The following is a 17,869-nucleotide window of genomic DNA, read 5'->3' as shown; positions in this document are numbered from 1 at the left end:
CCAGAGGCTTTCCTAACAGCACTGGGCACAAATCAAGATAACATAATGGGCAGTGTGCCAGTCCATGGCAGGACCCAGTCACGCCAATGTTCAAGTCATTCAGTGCCAATTCAGAATTGCCAGTTACTCTATCAAACAAATCTTTAGGCAAAGGCAAGTAAATCCAGCAGGGGGAGCTAGTTCCCTTGTTGGAATAAGTTCTTTTGTAATTGCAGCATGTTACATAACCCGAAACTATATAGATATGACATTAAAAGGCGATACTCCTCCCTTAGTGATACGGCGGTAACAAATCACATAGGAGAAATAACTTAGCTTTCTTTAATGACAGTTTACCTGGCATAACAGACGAGGAAGCCATGACAAGATTATCACCGAAGTGGGAGCTCGATGTGTAGAGTCTGTCATTTTCGTCGCTGCACTGGAAGGATTTTCAGGATCAGATGACGTTATCTCCCATCCGTCCATCGGCATCAAAGGTGTGCCGGACAAAGCTCCAAGGTTTTATACCCTTTCTCCGTGTGCAGGCCCCCACAGGTAAATCATGCCATTCCAAACAAGGAAAAGAAGATCCAATGTCATGCTGACTCTGACACACAGAAAGAGTACAATGCCCATTTTGCAGCTGTCCCTTTCTTGTTTTCTAATGCTTGCCTAGTGGTTCTAAATGCTGGGACCCTGTACTAAATCTGGCTTTGTGTTAGCTGAACATATTAGAAGAAAAGCAGATTTAAAATATTTACACAGAGCACAGTGACATATTATTCTATTATTCTGATTACAGCAACAAAACCCATAGCATCTGGAAAAACATCCAAGCAGACTCCACTCTGACAATAAACAGACCTGGGATCAATGAAGTTGCAGTGTTTAGTATTGTGCCTCTATGTCACCCATTGGGTAAAGAAATGATTGAGATAATGTACATTATGGTCAAAGTGTTTGGTCCTAAACCAGCAACTTATCACATATCAGACTGATGAAATAAGACCTCAAAAGCCAGCCACCATTGCAGAGCCTGAAATTCTTCAAACTAGGATCTCAGCCTTTTCTGTCCTGATGACACCTATACCAAATGCCACTTTCAACTAACAACTGATAGAAAATGTTTTCATATTAGTAAAATGTTTCTGAGTGGTGCAAACAATGACTCTTCAAGTTGCAAATTTTAGAATTCCAAATAATTCTTTCTGACCAATGCAACATTAGCCCAGCTCACTTATTTCATGTCTCCCACCATGTCAGTCACTGCCAACCTCTGCCCCAAGGAGAATGTAAGAAGCACAAAAAATAGCAACTGTAGGTGTGTCGATGTGAACTTTGAAAGTCAGACACCCAAACTGGGCTTAAAGCGACAAGAAAGAGCAGCTATAGTTCAGGTAGGATTTGCCCGCAGGTATTTGGTGATTTGGTCATTGTATTGGTGAAAAAAGGCGAGAGAGATATTAAGACATACCTGTGGCGACATTCGAGCAAAACTATCGGGTTGATTTTCAAACACTGTCAGCTCATAAAACTCCTGGATATCTGTTGAGGAAAAGAAAGAAAAATCCAAATTTAAAGGATTTTCCTGAACATCGTTACATATTGTACAGCTGGCAGCTTTTCTTGCCAAGATAACTGGACAGTATCCTATGGTTAGGAAAATAATAGGGGCAGAGAGGAAACAAATAACCAGGGGATGCAGGAAGGTCAAAAACACCAAGCAATAAAGCATTTAAATAGTAAAACAATGAAAAGTGCAAGTAAGGTCCTAGCTTTAAAATATTCCCAGAAGTTCCTTTTAACTTCCACTACGTAAAAGAAAGGGCTTTTAAAAAGAAATCCCAAAACTAGGTTATCACACCATGACCCTAAATAGTGGTAATGTGATAACATCACAAGCTCCATCCACATGACGTGTCACACACCCCTTGCCAAATGACTAGCAATGGACACAAGGACTTGTAGCACAAAATGGCAATGCCTAAACAGAAAGCTCTCATGAAGTATAAGGGTGCTGATAATGATCATAAAATTATAGAAATAACTGACATCCAGAAATACATAATTTATGCTTGCAAATATGGCAAAATCTGAATCTACACATCAAGAAGCTCAAAGTCATGACACCTACGAGTAACTTTATCATGATAGTGCTGCTGCTTTGCAGTAAGGAGACTGTGGGAGATTGTGGGTTCGCTTCCCGGTTCCTCCCGGCGTGGATAGCGCTTTGAGTACTGAGAAAAGCGCTATATAAATGTAATGAATTATTATTAATTATTATTTATCAGTTAGATATCAATGGTAGCAATGGGGGGAGCAAACAAGGCTAGTGTATCTTAGCCAAGTCAGCCACAGTCTTTGGCTTTTTTGTAACGTGAGTGCTATTGCTAGAATTGGGAAGGAAGAGTACTAGAGAGAAAATGACGGGAGTAGATTTTATTTTATTTTTTATTATTACATTTATATAGCGCTTTTCAAGACACTCAAAGCGCTTTACATACAAGGGGGGGGATCTCCTCAACCACCACCAGTGTGCAGCATCCACCTGGATGATGCGACGGCAGCCATAGTGCGCCAGAACGCCCACCACACACCAGCTTACTGGTGGAGAGGAGACAGAGTGATGAAGCCAATCAGTGTATGGGGATGATTAGGAGGCCATGACGGTCAGAGGCCAATGGGCAAATCTGGCCAGGATGCCGGGGTAACACCCCTACTCTTTCCGAAAGACATCCTGGGATTTTTAATGACCACAGAGAGTCAGGACCTCGGTTTAACATCTCATCCGAAAGACGGTGCTTTTTTTTTACAGTATAGCGTCCCCATCACTATACTGGGGCATTAGGACCCACACAGACCACAGGGTGAGCACCCCCTGCTGGCCTCACTAACACCTCTTCCAGCAGCAACCTAGTTTTTCCCAGAAGGTCTCCCATTCAGGTACTGACCAGGCTCAACCCTGCTTAGCTTCCGTGGGCAACCAGACTAGGGCTACAGGGTGATATGGCTAGATGACACCTCATGAGCCATATCCACTTCAATTCTACTGTATGTCACACCCTTCCCAAGTCCCACTTTGGACCAACTGTCCATGAACCACCTGAGTACATCAATCATCATATCTTGCCTCTGACGACACCACCATCTAGGAGTTGCTTAGCAGCTCCATTTTCCTGACCATGAACTTGGGCCTTTTCAGCTCATTTATCTGGTGCATTTAATTAAGATGGATATTTCACACATACTTCGTATATATTGTATTGTGAAAGCAGGACATACTGTAGAGGACTGTCACCCAAGTGCAGTTATTCAAAGAAACCCTATTCAGCAGGCACATGTTGCCATTTTTCTGATCAATGCTGTCAGTTTTCTCACAATTCCAGTCTACCAAATGGTACAGGACCATCGGCATTAGCATGGCAATATTCAGGGGCAGTTTCTTACCCCTTGGTCCAGTGATATTTTCATAACGAAGACAAGAACTAGAACTAAAAATATTGTTTTTCGTTTTGCAAGAACAAGAACTGAAATTAAGGCAAACAAAGAAACTAAAACTAAATAAAAATACAAATTAGTGATATGTCAACGAACTAAAACGAGAACGAAAATTGAGTAAAAATGAAAAAAAAAGCAATAGCATTTTCGTTCAGTTCAGTTCAGTCGTGCAGAGGGGTGAGCCTTCAGTTACGTTGTGCTGTTTACTATGCGGTGATCTCGTAACTTGGGCTTACTATAGTCACGTGGTGCAACTTCCGTAAAGGGCCGTTGTTTGTTTGTTGAGCCCATTTGGCTCATCAGGTTGAAGCAGTAAGCACGTGTGGTTGACGATGGCGAGTTTTGCAAAGACATTTGCGGGTAGAAATCGAGGAAGTAACGTGTGAAAATACTTTAATTACAGAGCAGATGATAATAAAAGCAACTATAGTGTGCGAGAAGAAGAGAAGAGTCTCTGAGTTTCATTGCATTATCAGCTGTGTCAGTACTTAGTGGAAATCCAGCACTTCTCTGGCACCAGGACTGCACATCAGGGCAACAGAGTGAAGCTACAGACCGCAATACCTCAAATGTAAAAAATAATAATAATAATAATAATGATAACATAAAATAAATGTGTCCACTGATCTGTGGTATAAATTTGTTTTCTGTATGATTCCAATAATTTTGATCATTTTATTGTCAAAATTGCAGAATTGGCACATTTCCTGTTCAAATACAGGGGAGAAACTTGAGATGTGGCACCTTCGAGCCTCACCTCACCTCGGAATGGCTCTCTCTTACACACGGGGTTTATGCCTGCAATTGGCGTGTGCCTGTTGCTGTCCCTCTGTATGTCTCCAATATAATGTTTGCAGATGTGTTTATTACACACCCTGACATTCCACCTTCTGGCTAATATCTTTAATGAATGTGTGTGACATATCTAGTCTTGCTTGATCAGCCATAAAATCACAGTGAAAAGACACAAGGCGAGGCAGACGGTACCATGCCTCACCAAAGGGGGCACACGTGAGCCCAACAGGTTCTTGCTGCTGCTGTTCTTCTATGCAGAGGCTCTGGGCGTCAATAAGTTAGCGGTATCAGAAAGTCAAGGGCACTGCAGCGGTCCATTTATTTTTATTTTTTATTCCGTGTGACTGCCAAAATGGAAGATTAAGACTTTTAAAACTAAAAGAAAACAAGAAGGACTTTTATAAGAAAGTGAAGGAGGTTTTCATGGAGAAGGATAGGTGCATGGAATCCATTTACAAATAAAGGTAATACCATAAATGGTTTTCAGTTTTATAAAATATAGGATCAGACTAAGAAAAAAAATCCAATAATTAAAAACTAAATTTTGACTTTAAAATATTCTTTAGTTTTTTCTTGTTATCCTTTTGTTGAATAGTCTGTGTTAAAATTGATTAAAGCATGAGAATTAAAAGCTTATAAAAACAACTAAATATTTCAATTAAGGTCAAAATTGAAATCCATGTTTTTTGTTCAGCACTCTATACTTTCATTTGTATTGAATGAGTATTAATTAAGGAATTGCAACGGCAAATTAGAACACATGGAGGGTGCGGAACAAACGCGCTCTACTCCGCTCTCAATGTAACGTTCTTTCTTAGCCAAATATGTACCTTACCAATGTGTGTGTAAAAAATGCTGATGAGATATGAAACATAACCAATAGTCAATGTGCATGCTTCCAGCTGAACAGGAGCGGCCTTAGGCATGTGCAAACTGTGCCAATGCACAGGGGGCCGCCATGCCAATATATATTGTAACAAAGGCGCTATATACGCGCCTGACCTGACACAGAAAGACACGGAGGTACGTATAGAAACACAAAGATTTTATTTTTCTCTTCAACTGTGGGACACGTCTTCCCCGTGCCACACAGCCCAAACACAGTTCCAAAGCACAACACACTTCTCTTCCTTTACCACCACTCCTCCACAAGCGTAGTCCTCCTCCTCCTGACCCTGGCTCCTCGAGTGGTGGTGGCTGGCCCTTTTTATAACCCACCCGGAAGTGTTCCAGGTTCTTGACCACCTGGTCCTAATTGCACCTCCAGGTGGGGCTGAAGATTCATCCAGCCAGGCTGCTGAATCCATGCAGCTCCCCCTAGCGGCCATCCGAGCCCCCAACCAGGCTGTGGAGGACTCCATCTTCCCATGGAGCCCTGCGGGTGGTTGGGGAATCACCGTCAGCCATGGAGGCTGCCACCAAGCGTCCCGGGGGAGGTACTGCCATGTTGAACTTTCTTATTTATGGCCCCATCTTCACGAAATTTGGTAGGCGTCTTCCCTACGCTAACCGAAACCAATGCACGTACTTATTTCAGTGCTTTGACACCTCTGTCAGCCGCCATATTGAACTTTCCAACGGTCTTTGTTACTTATGGGCCCATCTTCAAGAAATTTGGTACGCGGGTTCCCAACGCTAACTGAATCCTACTTACGTACATATATACGTCCATAGCCTGCAGCTCGGTCACCGTGTGAGGCGGCGTTGGGTCCCCCATCCCAACGTCTCCCACGTTGTTGGCTGCCTGCCTATATAAGGCCGTCCGTCGCTCCGGTCTCTACATTCCCTTCCTTGCTTCGCCACGGGATTCACATCTCCCTGCTGATAACTACAGCCTTTTTATTTAATCCACGGCTTCTCCGCGGTTTTAATGTTCGTTTATTACGATTATTGTTACTGTGTAGGTATTTTAGATTTACTTTACATTGTTCAGGTACCCATTTCCTTTATCGTTCCAACCGTACCCCTATTAACATGTCTATCGAGGTGATCACCATCGATCAAAGAACTGTCACTTACCGAGTGGTTTCCATGCCCGGAGATGGCACCTACCTTTTCCATTCTCTTTGTTACATATTGCACAGCCATATCAGGCTTACTCTTGATATCCGGAGGAACTTTGTGTCTTATGTATTGAATGACTGGGACAGGTTCAAGGTGTGGACTGATGACGGTACAGGAGATAATTATACTACACAGGCGCACTAGAAGAGTGAAATGCTTAAGCCCTTCACCTATGGTTCTGCATGTGAGTTGATGGCTGCCACTGAATTGTTCGGTTGTCGCTTTCAAGTGTATCGAAATGGCCAAATATTTTACACCTTTGGACAACCACCAATGTCTCTTAAACATCTTAGATTCACAGGTGACGATTTCAGTAGTGGACACTTTGATGTTTATGAATGTTTAAACTCTCAAAAGCTGGATGTGAAGTTATCGATGAAACCGGTTGTGTGCTTACAACGCTTGACAGATGCCGAATGTCTCTTCAACACAAGTCCTACAAATACTGTCGTAATTGAAACAAACCATGAAACTCAAACCGATTATGACAGCAGCAATCCAAGCTGTGAGATTTGAGACAAGATTACTGTTCACATGGCCAACTGTACGTTGCACAGCTTGGTCATATTACAACCAGAGGGCCGAACTCACAATGTGGTATACAAAGAGATCCTTAACAAATAATTATTGGTATATTTTCCCTCAGTTTAAAAAGGTTTAATTTTCTTCTCAATAAAAATTTTAAGGCAGTACTTCGCTGCGAAGCGCGGGTATTTTGCTAGTTAAACATAAAACAGAAAGAGAAAATAATGACACAGGTGACAGCTGAAGCGAAGCTAGTCCAAGTGGGTGAGTCGTCTTACAAGTTAATGTTTCGCCTAGTTTTAATAAAGTACTCGTGTTAGCGCAATAGTTATACTGAATATCTGTTCGGATATGGGGCACGACATTCGCATACCCATTCTAAGCAAAATGAAGAGATTTCGAGTACACGAATCTGGTTATTCGAAACGAAAGAGAAAGGCGGCTCATGAGGCTTTCATTGCATCACATTAAGGAGCAATCCTGAACTTTATCATAAGTTAAACGCTTGTGTCATGAGCACGAGGCGGCAATGCAGTGTCAGCAATGGGCGTGGTCATCCGCCGTGCATAAGATACCATATTGTCATTGGCGGGCGAAGAGGCCACCGATTGTTTCTCTGTCCAGGGCAGCCACGAGCCTAGAGCCGCCCCTGAGTCTGCTGAATAGTGAATAAGCTACGCTTTTGGATCAATATATCTGTAAATCTGACTCTGAAGGAGTCAGTGCCTCACCAGCTTCAGTACTGTGAGCAGAAATCGCTAACATACAGTCTGCTAGCTCCAGGACCTTGTCTGTGCATGCATTACAGGCGTTAGTCGAGCAGAGTATTTTCGCTGTGTAACTATCTGGATGTCGTTGAAACATTAAGAAATCTCACGAAATGCGTGCTTGTTTAAAGCTTAATAGCAACGTGCGTGCGCAGACTGGTTTCTTGGGTTGAAACATTTTATCTTGTTGACTACACTCATTAGGCCACTTAATCTGTTTGCACATTGATAGTCAAGTTGTGTTTCACAGCATTATGAACTGTGAGTGTATTTTGCTGTCTGAAACATAACTTGCATTGAAATACAGGTATGTGTAGACCAGCATTTGAGGTCTTGCAACAAAATAAAAAAACTGAAATTGTACTAATATTCTGTAAAAAGACCAAAATTAAATAAAATCTAAACTAAATTTTTAAACACAGAACTAAATAAAAATATTTTTTTTGACTCCACTGAAATAAAAATGTAATTTTATAAAATAAAATAAAAACTAAAACTATAATTAATATCAGAACTGAAATATCACTGCCTTGGTCCTAGGTGTTAGGTTCTCCTGGCTCCACTTTTTTAACCCTTGTTGTTTTTCCCTCTCCCTGCTTCTACTGGTGAGCTCCATCCATCCATCTTCTAACCCGCTGAATCCGAATAGGGTCACGGGGATCTGCTGGAGCCAATCCCAGCCAACACAGGGCACAAGGCAGGAACCAATCCTGGGCAGGGTGCCAACCCACCGCTGGACACACACCCACACACCAAGGCCAATGTTGAATCGCCAATCCACCTAATTGTGGGAGGAAACCGGAGCGCCGGAGGAAACCCACGCAGACACGGGGAGAACATGCAAACTCCACGCAGGGAGGACCCGGGAAGTGAACCCGGGTCTCCTAACTGCGAGGCAGCAGCGCTACCACCGTGCCGCCCACTGGTGAGCTCTTTTGTCAAAAAAAATCTGGAAGAGATGAATTGAAGAGTAAACCAACTTCCTGACAGCTAGCAGGGGATCGTGTTTATTCCTCTACTGTCCTTTAAATTATAAAAATCAATTTTAGCGTTGCAAGACGTATTGTTGAAAAGCACCCCACAATGAAAATATCAAAACCGTACAAAGGCTAAGCCTATTTCAATGAGGAACTCCTTCCTTATTATGAAGACAAATATGTTTCTTATATCAGCATGCTAACAGTTTCATCTAACCTGCCTTTAATATTTAACGATCAGGGAGACGTCAGCATGTTGAGATATAAAATTAACAAGATAAATTTGTGGTCATCTTGTAATTTGACCATGTTTGATCTATGACTTTTCTAGCAATCATGAATCTTTCTTTAGATTATTTCAAAAAAGTATTTAGAATGTGTTACATATCAGCATCCGATTTAATTAATGCACCTTTGGCAAGATATCTGATTGCACCTTCACACTGCCGGTTTTTTTTTTTTTTTTGTCTCTAACTTCATTCTCCCCGATTCAGCAAGAATAACCCACAACTCCTGCATGGGGTTATTTATCCCCCCTCTGAAAGTTTCTACCTATCTTCTTGAATATTCTCTAGGTTTACAAGATATAAAGCACCTCCCTCCTCTTTTCCCTTCCATCGGGTTAATGTCACCCAAGTATTTAACTCCACCAATCTGAAGAGCAGGCTGTCAGGCACAATATGATGCTGTTTGAAAATGAATCAAGGATACACTGGGAATGCACAGATGGAGAAGTGCTTTTTAAAATATTCACACTGATGAAGAAGTTCTTAGTAATTTAAAATTAACTGAACAGTGGCGTAGCTGGGGGCGGTCCACCCCGGGCAGCACATTTTTGGGGCGGTATTATTGGCCAAAAGGCTCCGTATAATTGGTATGTAAGCAGTAGGGTTCGGAAAAATATCACCCATGAATGAAAAAAGTAAAATTCTCTGATTTTTATCCACAAATGCTTCAAAAATAATTTTCAGACTGCACTTCTGTGACGGCATCAGATGCAGCAGTTGAAATTTATGAGGCAATAACAAAAATAAACATACACGTTACACCAATAATAATTTCTACGAAGATAAACAACTAATTTACAAATTATAATTTTGTTTCGCTATCAATCCGAATGCGTTCTTGCTCTGCGCAGAAACATCCCCACCTATCACTTGGTTCTGGTTTTTGCAGTGTAATCATAATAAACTAATAATTAGAACACGGCTTATCAGCGCATCTAAACTATATTATTGTCTAGTTGATGCTTATAAATAATTATATGTGAAAAATAATTGTCTTTTCTTTATATATGAATAAATCTATGCAAAATCTATCTTAATTTTCCTCTATACGTTATTTTAATTTTTTCTTTAAATAGGTTAACATATTCAGATATGTTGGAGGGCAGCAAATTGAAGCCCCGCCCCGCCCCGAGCGGCACAAACTCGAGCTACACCACTGCGACTTAATACTACTGTGTCAGCCTGGATTTCCAGCACTGGGCATTCAGAATGAATGCGTGCCTATGTGATTTTTACACAGGCATTATCTGTGAGGACATGGTGCTCAGTCATTCTTAAACTACTAATAACTTCTTAATCCGTGCCAACATTGTGAAGAACCCTTCTCTGTCTGCGCATTCCCAAACTATCGCCAGTTCATCTCAAAACAGTATCATGTATTAAATGAACTCTTTCTATTACTAACCATTCCAACTCCTAACCGCATCCACAACTTTGCCAGTTGGAAGGCAAATAGTACTAAAGAGGCTTGGCAGCCCACCGCCTGCAATCAGGGAAAAGTAATTGACAGCGAAGGATTAACCAATAGGAACAGGTTCAGCCAGGTGGATTGCCAAGTGACAAACCCTCCTAAAAAAGACATTTTGAAACAGGAAGCGCTTGCATTAACAGAGCCATTCGGAAGTGTGCCTTTTGGAAAAGTCTCATTGTGAAATAAAACCTGTAATCATTATATGTAAGGTAACTACAATTTTGAGACAAAATAAAATGATATTGTATTTTATAAGTTTATTTTAACCAGAATTTTCATAATGATTAAATGACGTATTTAATTATGCATTTTTCACAATTTAATGGCTCATTTATATATATCACTACACATTTTCATATGATTATTTAATTTTTTTGTTTCCACTTCATTTATTTAATTTTTTCACAAATGATATTCCATAACAAGTGCAATTCAATACAATGTTCTATGATAATTTTATTACTGTATTAGACCATTGAACACCTCTGCCAAGCTCGTCTGGCCTGCACTGTGGAGGTCCCAGCCCAGCACTTGTGAGTTAACCTGTGAGGTACTTCTGAGGTTGGCCATGGAACTTTAAAACTCCGACCTGGCTGACCAGGTACGTCTGTATGCCTGCTGACCCATTCATTATTAAAGGGTTAAGCAACCCTGCTGGGCCTGATTAATAGACAGACAGAAATCTTACATTGTCACCAGCTATTGACTTGTATGACCACATCTTCTTGTCATGCATCCTTTCACTCTCCCTCTTTTCATTTACTGGGTAAGCCTGGAGGGACAGGTTAATATTGGCCACCTGTTCAGGATGTATTCAAATTAGTATAATTTAGTCCTTTACACTTTTCAAACTCTCATGTAGTTTCAGTTTTTATTTTCTTGATTATTTTTTTCCATCACTGCAAGAACTGTACAGTCCCCTCAGTGTCAATGAACAAAATATTTACTTGGACTTTTTAGAGGAGGTGATAGAAAAATGTTTGTTGCTGCTGGGTTTGATTCCTAGACCATCCACTTTCTTTGTGAATTTTTCACTCTTCACATTTCCAGATTGGTTTCGCGTTGGTGATCTTTGAGCCTTCTGTATCTCTAAATTAGAGAGCTTGCGAGTGTCACTACGACCTGTGCAAAACTAGCATCCCAACCAGGGTTGGCTTTCACCTTGCAGTGGATATTGCTGGGAGCAATTCAAACTCTCTTCAAACTATTTAAATAAATGAGCTCAGACAGTGGATGGATGGTTGGAGTTCACACAAAAAGACACAAAATAACATCTCACATAGTGGCCAAAATGGTGTGAGGCCTGGGAAGCAGGCCTGAATCCCACCAGCCAGTTCAAAAGAGACACACCAGAAGATAGCCTAGCTTCTACTAGAGTGGCTTACTGTGACCCACACTAGGCCAAAATGCACTGCAAAACAAAGATAAAAATACTAAGAAATATCCCCAAAAAACACTCAAAATGTGCCAGAAGAGAGCGCAAATCCATTAACCCCCGGTTTGTACAGAACTAGGCAATTAAAGTAACTTTATAAAGGATCAATTTAAAGGCGGGACAGAAAAGAATACAACAAAATACTTCACAAAAAGCAAAAAACAGGCAAAAACGACTTTCAGGCAATCCAAATGAAATGAGTTCCAATGAGACATCCATAAAAAGATCCCAGTAACAGAAAACAATAGTCAAGAACCAGAGATCCAAATCATAGAAAAATACACTAAACAGAAATCCCATTACGATCTGCCATAGCACATCAAGATGAACGGCCCTGCTCTTCACTTCCCAGCCTGCCTTTATAGGGCTGGGGGCGGCCCTTAATTGTGTTAGACAGGTGGCTCCGCCTCTTGGGGATGCACTCACAAAATATGAGGAACATAAGAGAACCACAAAACACACATAGATACTATGTAATAACTAAACAGAATAAAATTAACAGATTATACATAATCAGGTGAATAATGATTAGAACAATATTATAAAAAATAAGGGAAAACAATGAATAATAATAAAACATGAACACAGAAGACAAAAAAGGCACAATGATAAAGATAAGCCAGGGAGGAACTCTGAGCTTGGCCTTAACAACTGCAAATGCAGAAGTACATCTGAAGAAACAGATTAACTGTAGGTAGTTTACCTTACAGCTCATTTACAACATACTTCAGAAAATAAACAAACAAATGAATTTTATAAAACAAAAAAAAAAATCGCCATCGCAATGTATGTAACAAGTACAGGTAGGGCTGAACAGCTATGAAGGGAAAGTTAATTGTTAAATGTAGAAATTGAACCTCTTTCCTTGTGAACCAGAGTCCAGGCTCTTAGCACTGTGCTGCTCTGGCTTAAGGCTGATAAGTCTGTCCTGAAAGCTGAGATCTGACATACCACTAATACAGGGAGATGGAGAAGCAGAGCCTCAAGACATCAGCAGAAAATTTATAACTGGGAGTTATTATTAAATTTAATCACATGTAGCCCCCTAGTGGCTATTGCGATAAAGAGCATTCCAGCCACGGAAAAAAAATGAAAGGTACTGATTTGTAAGCGCTTGTGATAAAAGCATCAGTTTGATAATTAAAAAAAAAATAAATCCCACTTTTACTTGCATTTCTGTCATTTTTCTGAAAAAAAGCCTAATGTCCCCAAGGGGGACTAGGTCCCCTAGTTCTTTCTTTCTTTCTTTCTTTCTTTCTTTCTTTCTTTCTTTCTATTATAATGCCCTATCTATCTATCTATCTATCTATCTATCTATCTATCTATCTATCTATCTATCTATCTATCTATCTATCTATCTATCTATCTATCTATCTTTTCACCTAGAATACATATTTATGAAGATATAACAAAAATAATCCATATTATCTCATTGTCCCAGTGCTGTTGCTTTTCTTTGTATGTGTCTACCTTGTTTTGCATTTTTGTACTGTCAACGTTCACGAAGAATCTGGCTGAGGTATTGGGACAGCTTAGCTATTAGCTAAACAAATGGGCTTGATGGACTGAATGATCTCCTCTCGTTTGTCAAATTTATGTTTCTTATAATGTCAACTGCTGTCAATAGCACTATATATTGAAAAAATAACTCATGACATATATTTAAAGGATATGTCATGCCTATTTATACATAGAAATACAGACAACTATTATTACTTGATTGCTCAGTACATCATGACTTTAGTTGTCTTTTTACACAGTTTTTTTAAGAGAGAAACTTCATGCTCACTTATGGTAATAACTGATCACGGACACAAATGATTCCTACATTCTATCAATAAAGCAGCTCCTTATGACTACAAGCATGAAAGACAAGCAAAACAAACTTCCCACATGTCTATTGTCCAGTGTACGATCGAGCAGCAGAATATTTTTGGGGCCTGGGGGTTCTTACTTGATTTAAAAAAAAAAATTAGCCATTAAAATGAATGAACTTAAGGAAGTTGGAAACACTTTTTTGATTGGTTGTGAACAGCTATAACTGAGATAATTATGTCCAAATATGAAGGGTCTTACAACTTTCGCATCCAAAACAGTTTTAGATAAAACTGAAAATGACAACTACCATCATTAGCCAGAAATGCCACAGAGCAGCCTAGGAACAACATGAGGACTCAAGTGATGGAAGGACAAGAAAGCAGCAACAGCCAACCAGCTGCTGATGTAAAGGAGCTCTAGACAAGTCATATGGCATCACTAGTCAAAGGGACAAACACAAGCAGATGTCTGATATGCCTGGCAGCACTGAAATAAATTTACCATAAGACTTTCGGTCAAACTTTATCCAGTTAAGGCTCCCCAAGAGATGGAGCGTACCCTGGAAGGATTAGTCACAAGGCATTAAAACAGCTTTGGAAAGGATGCCCGTGTATCAGAAGGCCACTCAATGACCCACACAGGGTAAATCTGGGATGGCCGTTTAACACAATAGCACGTCCTTCTTTGGGGATGTGGCTGATATCTGCCAATTCATCTAATGTTGCTTCTAGTTCACCGGCGTTAATTCTAAGTTTTGCAAAATTAACCTTTTAGCCAACATTCCAATATAAAGGCAATCAAATTACAGTAAACAATGCTTCACATTAGGTGATCAAACATTACAAATATATATCAACATTATTTTTCTTGATCAAGTGTTTACAAATATCAGGAGTGGTCTCCTCTACACTTTCTCATATACTCAGATATGGGAATGGATATTTGAGGAGTAAACCACAAGGCAATGATTATATTTTTATATTATGTATGTTAAAGAACCATCAACAACAAATCAAATCAAATCAATAATATATTGAACAATTATTATAAAAGTAAAGTTAAATAAATTGGACTCTGCAGCTGCATGAATAAACGGTAATGTAGCACTTCTGGTTAAATGAAATAGCCCAAAAGTTGATAGAAATCTATTCCTTTTTAGCTAATACTTGTATGCAAAATTTGGTTGACCTAAGTGAAAGCGTACTCAAGTTATCGTGTTTACATACACACAGACAGACAGCCACACAGACTTAATTCCAATCATGGTATTTTCGGAATCAGGGAGGTCTAAAATGTCGAGATTCGTCAAAATCTCGAAACAGAATTTTTGGAGAATTCCTATACGCAAAAAAAAAAAACAAGAGTCTTTTGTGAATGCAAACTTATGAAGCTTACTCAAAGGGAAGTTTATCGAAGAACATATCTTTCATCATTCTTCAGAAAAAGAATTAAAAAAAAAACCTCTGTTGAAACAATAAATGAAAAACAGGCTATAACATGACAAAATATTAAGGCACACAACAAGATACCTAGTAAATAAATAAATGCAACAATTCTTTTCACCTATTTAATGAATCCAGACAATGCAGTTGGCTGCATCAGACACAATGGCCTCTTTTACAGTTTGCATTAACGTGTGTGTTTTACCTCCCTGAATTACGTCTCCAATGTCCATAAATGTGCTCAGATAGAGAATTGATGTCACATTTCCTTTACAAAATTCAAATCAGCTTCCACTGACGTGGTTGTTGTATGCAGAATGAAAACACATTTGAGTGTCCACTGTGTTAAAAGTGGTCGCTGGCTGTTTCTGACCACCTCTGGGTGTGGTCTGTGTGATCCAATCACAATCTGAATACACCCAATGGTATTCCATGAAGTGTATTTAGAGTGTATCCCTCACTTAACTTGACACTCTGGGCTTATATCAATCTGTTTCAGTTCTACCAGAGAGGATTTGGGCATGTTATGCTTGGTAGTGATTAGCGATTTACAAATGATTTCTTCGCTTTGAATGACTCATAAGAATCAATTTGAAATAACATACTGATTCAGTTTGATTCAGTGGAGCACAGCAGGAATGATGCAGCACATGTGTGATGTTGTCCACAACTTTTGTTTCACAGGTAGATGTGCAAGTACTGACCATTTGATTCATGATTATCTCTTGCACCTCTTATTATTCTTTCAAGTTCGGACTGAATCATTACTGGCGAGCAAGATCTCTGTCAGTGGCGATTCTCTCATTCATCATACTAGTACAATACAATGCACAATGAGTATTATTCATTTTCTTGTATGTAACTTCTACTGTCTTGTTAATATGTTTTTGTTGAAGTTAAAGTGTTCTTGATTGTATGAAAGGCACTACATAAATTAAACATTATTATTATTACTTTGTAATACAGTAAAGACATGTTTATATTAAATGCACTGTTAGTTCTGTACAATTTGTTATTGAACTCATTTAAAACAGAATATATAAAACTAATATGTGTATTTCCCGTTCTACTTTCGACAAATTAGTCTCACAAAATGATTTTTTCTAATTTCTAGCAATTATTGACTATCAATTTACTTTTCATGCAAACTTTTTTATGGCACATTAAATGCACCTGGTCTTTCACCGGTTCTTTGAGTTCAAACAAATCATTACCCGAGAACAAGTTGCATGTTTCTCATTTATGTGATTCGTGAAGTGACTCTTTACCTGAGAATGAGTTACATGAATCATATTCATCTAATTAATGAACTGAATCATTACCTTAGATGCACAAATCTTCTTAATTTGATTCATGAACTGAGAATGAGGCATTTGATTCTCATTCATTTGATCCGTTACATCAGCATTTCTCCGCGTTTATGTATTTGCGACCCGAGTTTTCATAACAGTTTTAATCGCGCCCCCCTAACATTTTTTGAATGGAGCCCACTAATACCAATTTGTTCTTTTTTAATTAATGATATATCATAGATGCATATTTTATTATACCTACTTAACATTTATCGACATTTATCTAACTCTATATTTATTTTTCTAGTATCAGAATGTAGTTTAAGTTAATTCATTTTGGTTTCAATAGATGTAGTTTTCATATTTTCGATTCTTGTTTTCTTTTTTTCACATCTTTGTGCCCCCTTTTTGTTACTTCGCGCTCCCCTTGGGGGGCTCACCCCACAGGTTGAGAACCACTGTGTTACATCATATTTTAATTAAGCGCTTTAGCTGTGTTGGTATGGTTTCTGCTTTTAAAGGATGTATAAAAATTAATAAAAATATATGTAATTTATTATATATAATTATATATTCTTTTTTTTATATATATTTTTTGATGCGATTCATTCAGCAGGGACATCTAAAAGTTTTTTTTTTTTTTTTACTATAAATAAATTGATTAGTGCGAAAGAATCAAATCAGTAAAGTGAACAGCGCCTCATAAATGAGGAAGCTAAGAGTCACTTCTTATCCTGCTCCATACCAGGCTAAAGATGAAGCTTAATGTCAGCGTGGTGTTGCTGCTTGAGACTTCACGATATTCATAATCAACCCCAAAACTTAACCTTGGAGACAAATTTGAGGATTTCTTTTTGGGTCCACATTTTTATTTATAGTAATTGTATACAGGTGTCGGTCAAAAAATTAGAATATCATGACATTCTACTTTTCCGAGATACTGAATTTGGGACTTTCATTAGTTGTCAGTTATAATCATCAAAATTAAAAGAAATAAACATTTGAAATACATCAGTCTGTGTGTAATGAATGAATCTAATATACAAGTTTCACTTTTTGAATGGAATTACTGAAATAAATCAACTTTGTCATGATATTCTAATTTTATGACCGGCACCTGTATATTCAATACAAAAGGGTAAACATTATAAGAGAAAATCTGCATTGAAATAGAAAGAATTAATAATATGTGACATTTAAATAATGTCATTTATCACCATCATAGTTTTTTGTCAGTAAGAAGACTTTTTTAGCACATCTAATGTTGCTGCATTCTGAGATACACTTTTGGTTAAATTAAACTGATAGGTTTATTACAAAATGGTAAAACATTGAAAGTTATTTCCTTCCTTGAAAACACCAACAATTAATGATGTACCACAATTGAAATAAATATTACACCATTCACCCTCATTGCACCTTTTCGTCAATGACAGGTAAAAGGTGTATTCTATGAAATTAAAACCATTATAGGAAGTACCAATTGTTGGGGAGCAAGTCTCAACCCCAAAGTAGT

The 17,869-nt window shown here is 38.8% G+C and overlaps 1 long non-coding RNA gene across 1 annotated transcript in view; it reads right to left on the bottom strand.

Moving 5' to 3' along the window:
• Positions 1–1,456: 1,456 nt before the first annotated feature.
• LOC120525085 overlaps positions 1,457–17,869 on the bottom strand; it is a 76,987-nt gene continuing 60,574 nt past the window's right edge. Inside the window, exon 3 of the long non-coding RNA XR_005632884.1 lies at positions 1,457–1,527. This is a non-coding gene — a long non-coding RNA (uncharacterized LOC120525085). The remainder of the gene's footprint in view (positions 1,528–17,869) is intronic.

This window comes from Polypterus senegalus, chromosome 3 (assembly GCF_016835505.1).
Source record: "Polypterus senegalus isolate Bchr_013 chromosome 3, ASM1683550v1, whole genome shotgun sequence".
In the NCBI taxonomy this organism is placed as follows: domain Eukaryota; kingdom Metazoa; phylum Chordata; class Cladistia; order Polypteriformes; family Polypteridae; genus Polypterus; species Polypterus senegalus.
Note: the sequence above shows the minus strand (reverse complement) of the source record. Positions and strands in the feature narration are given on the sequence as shown.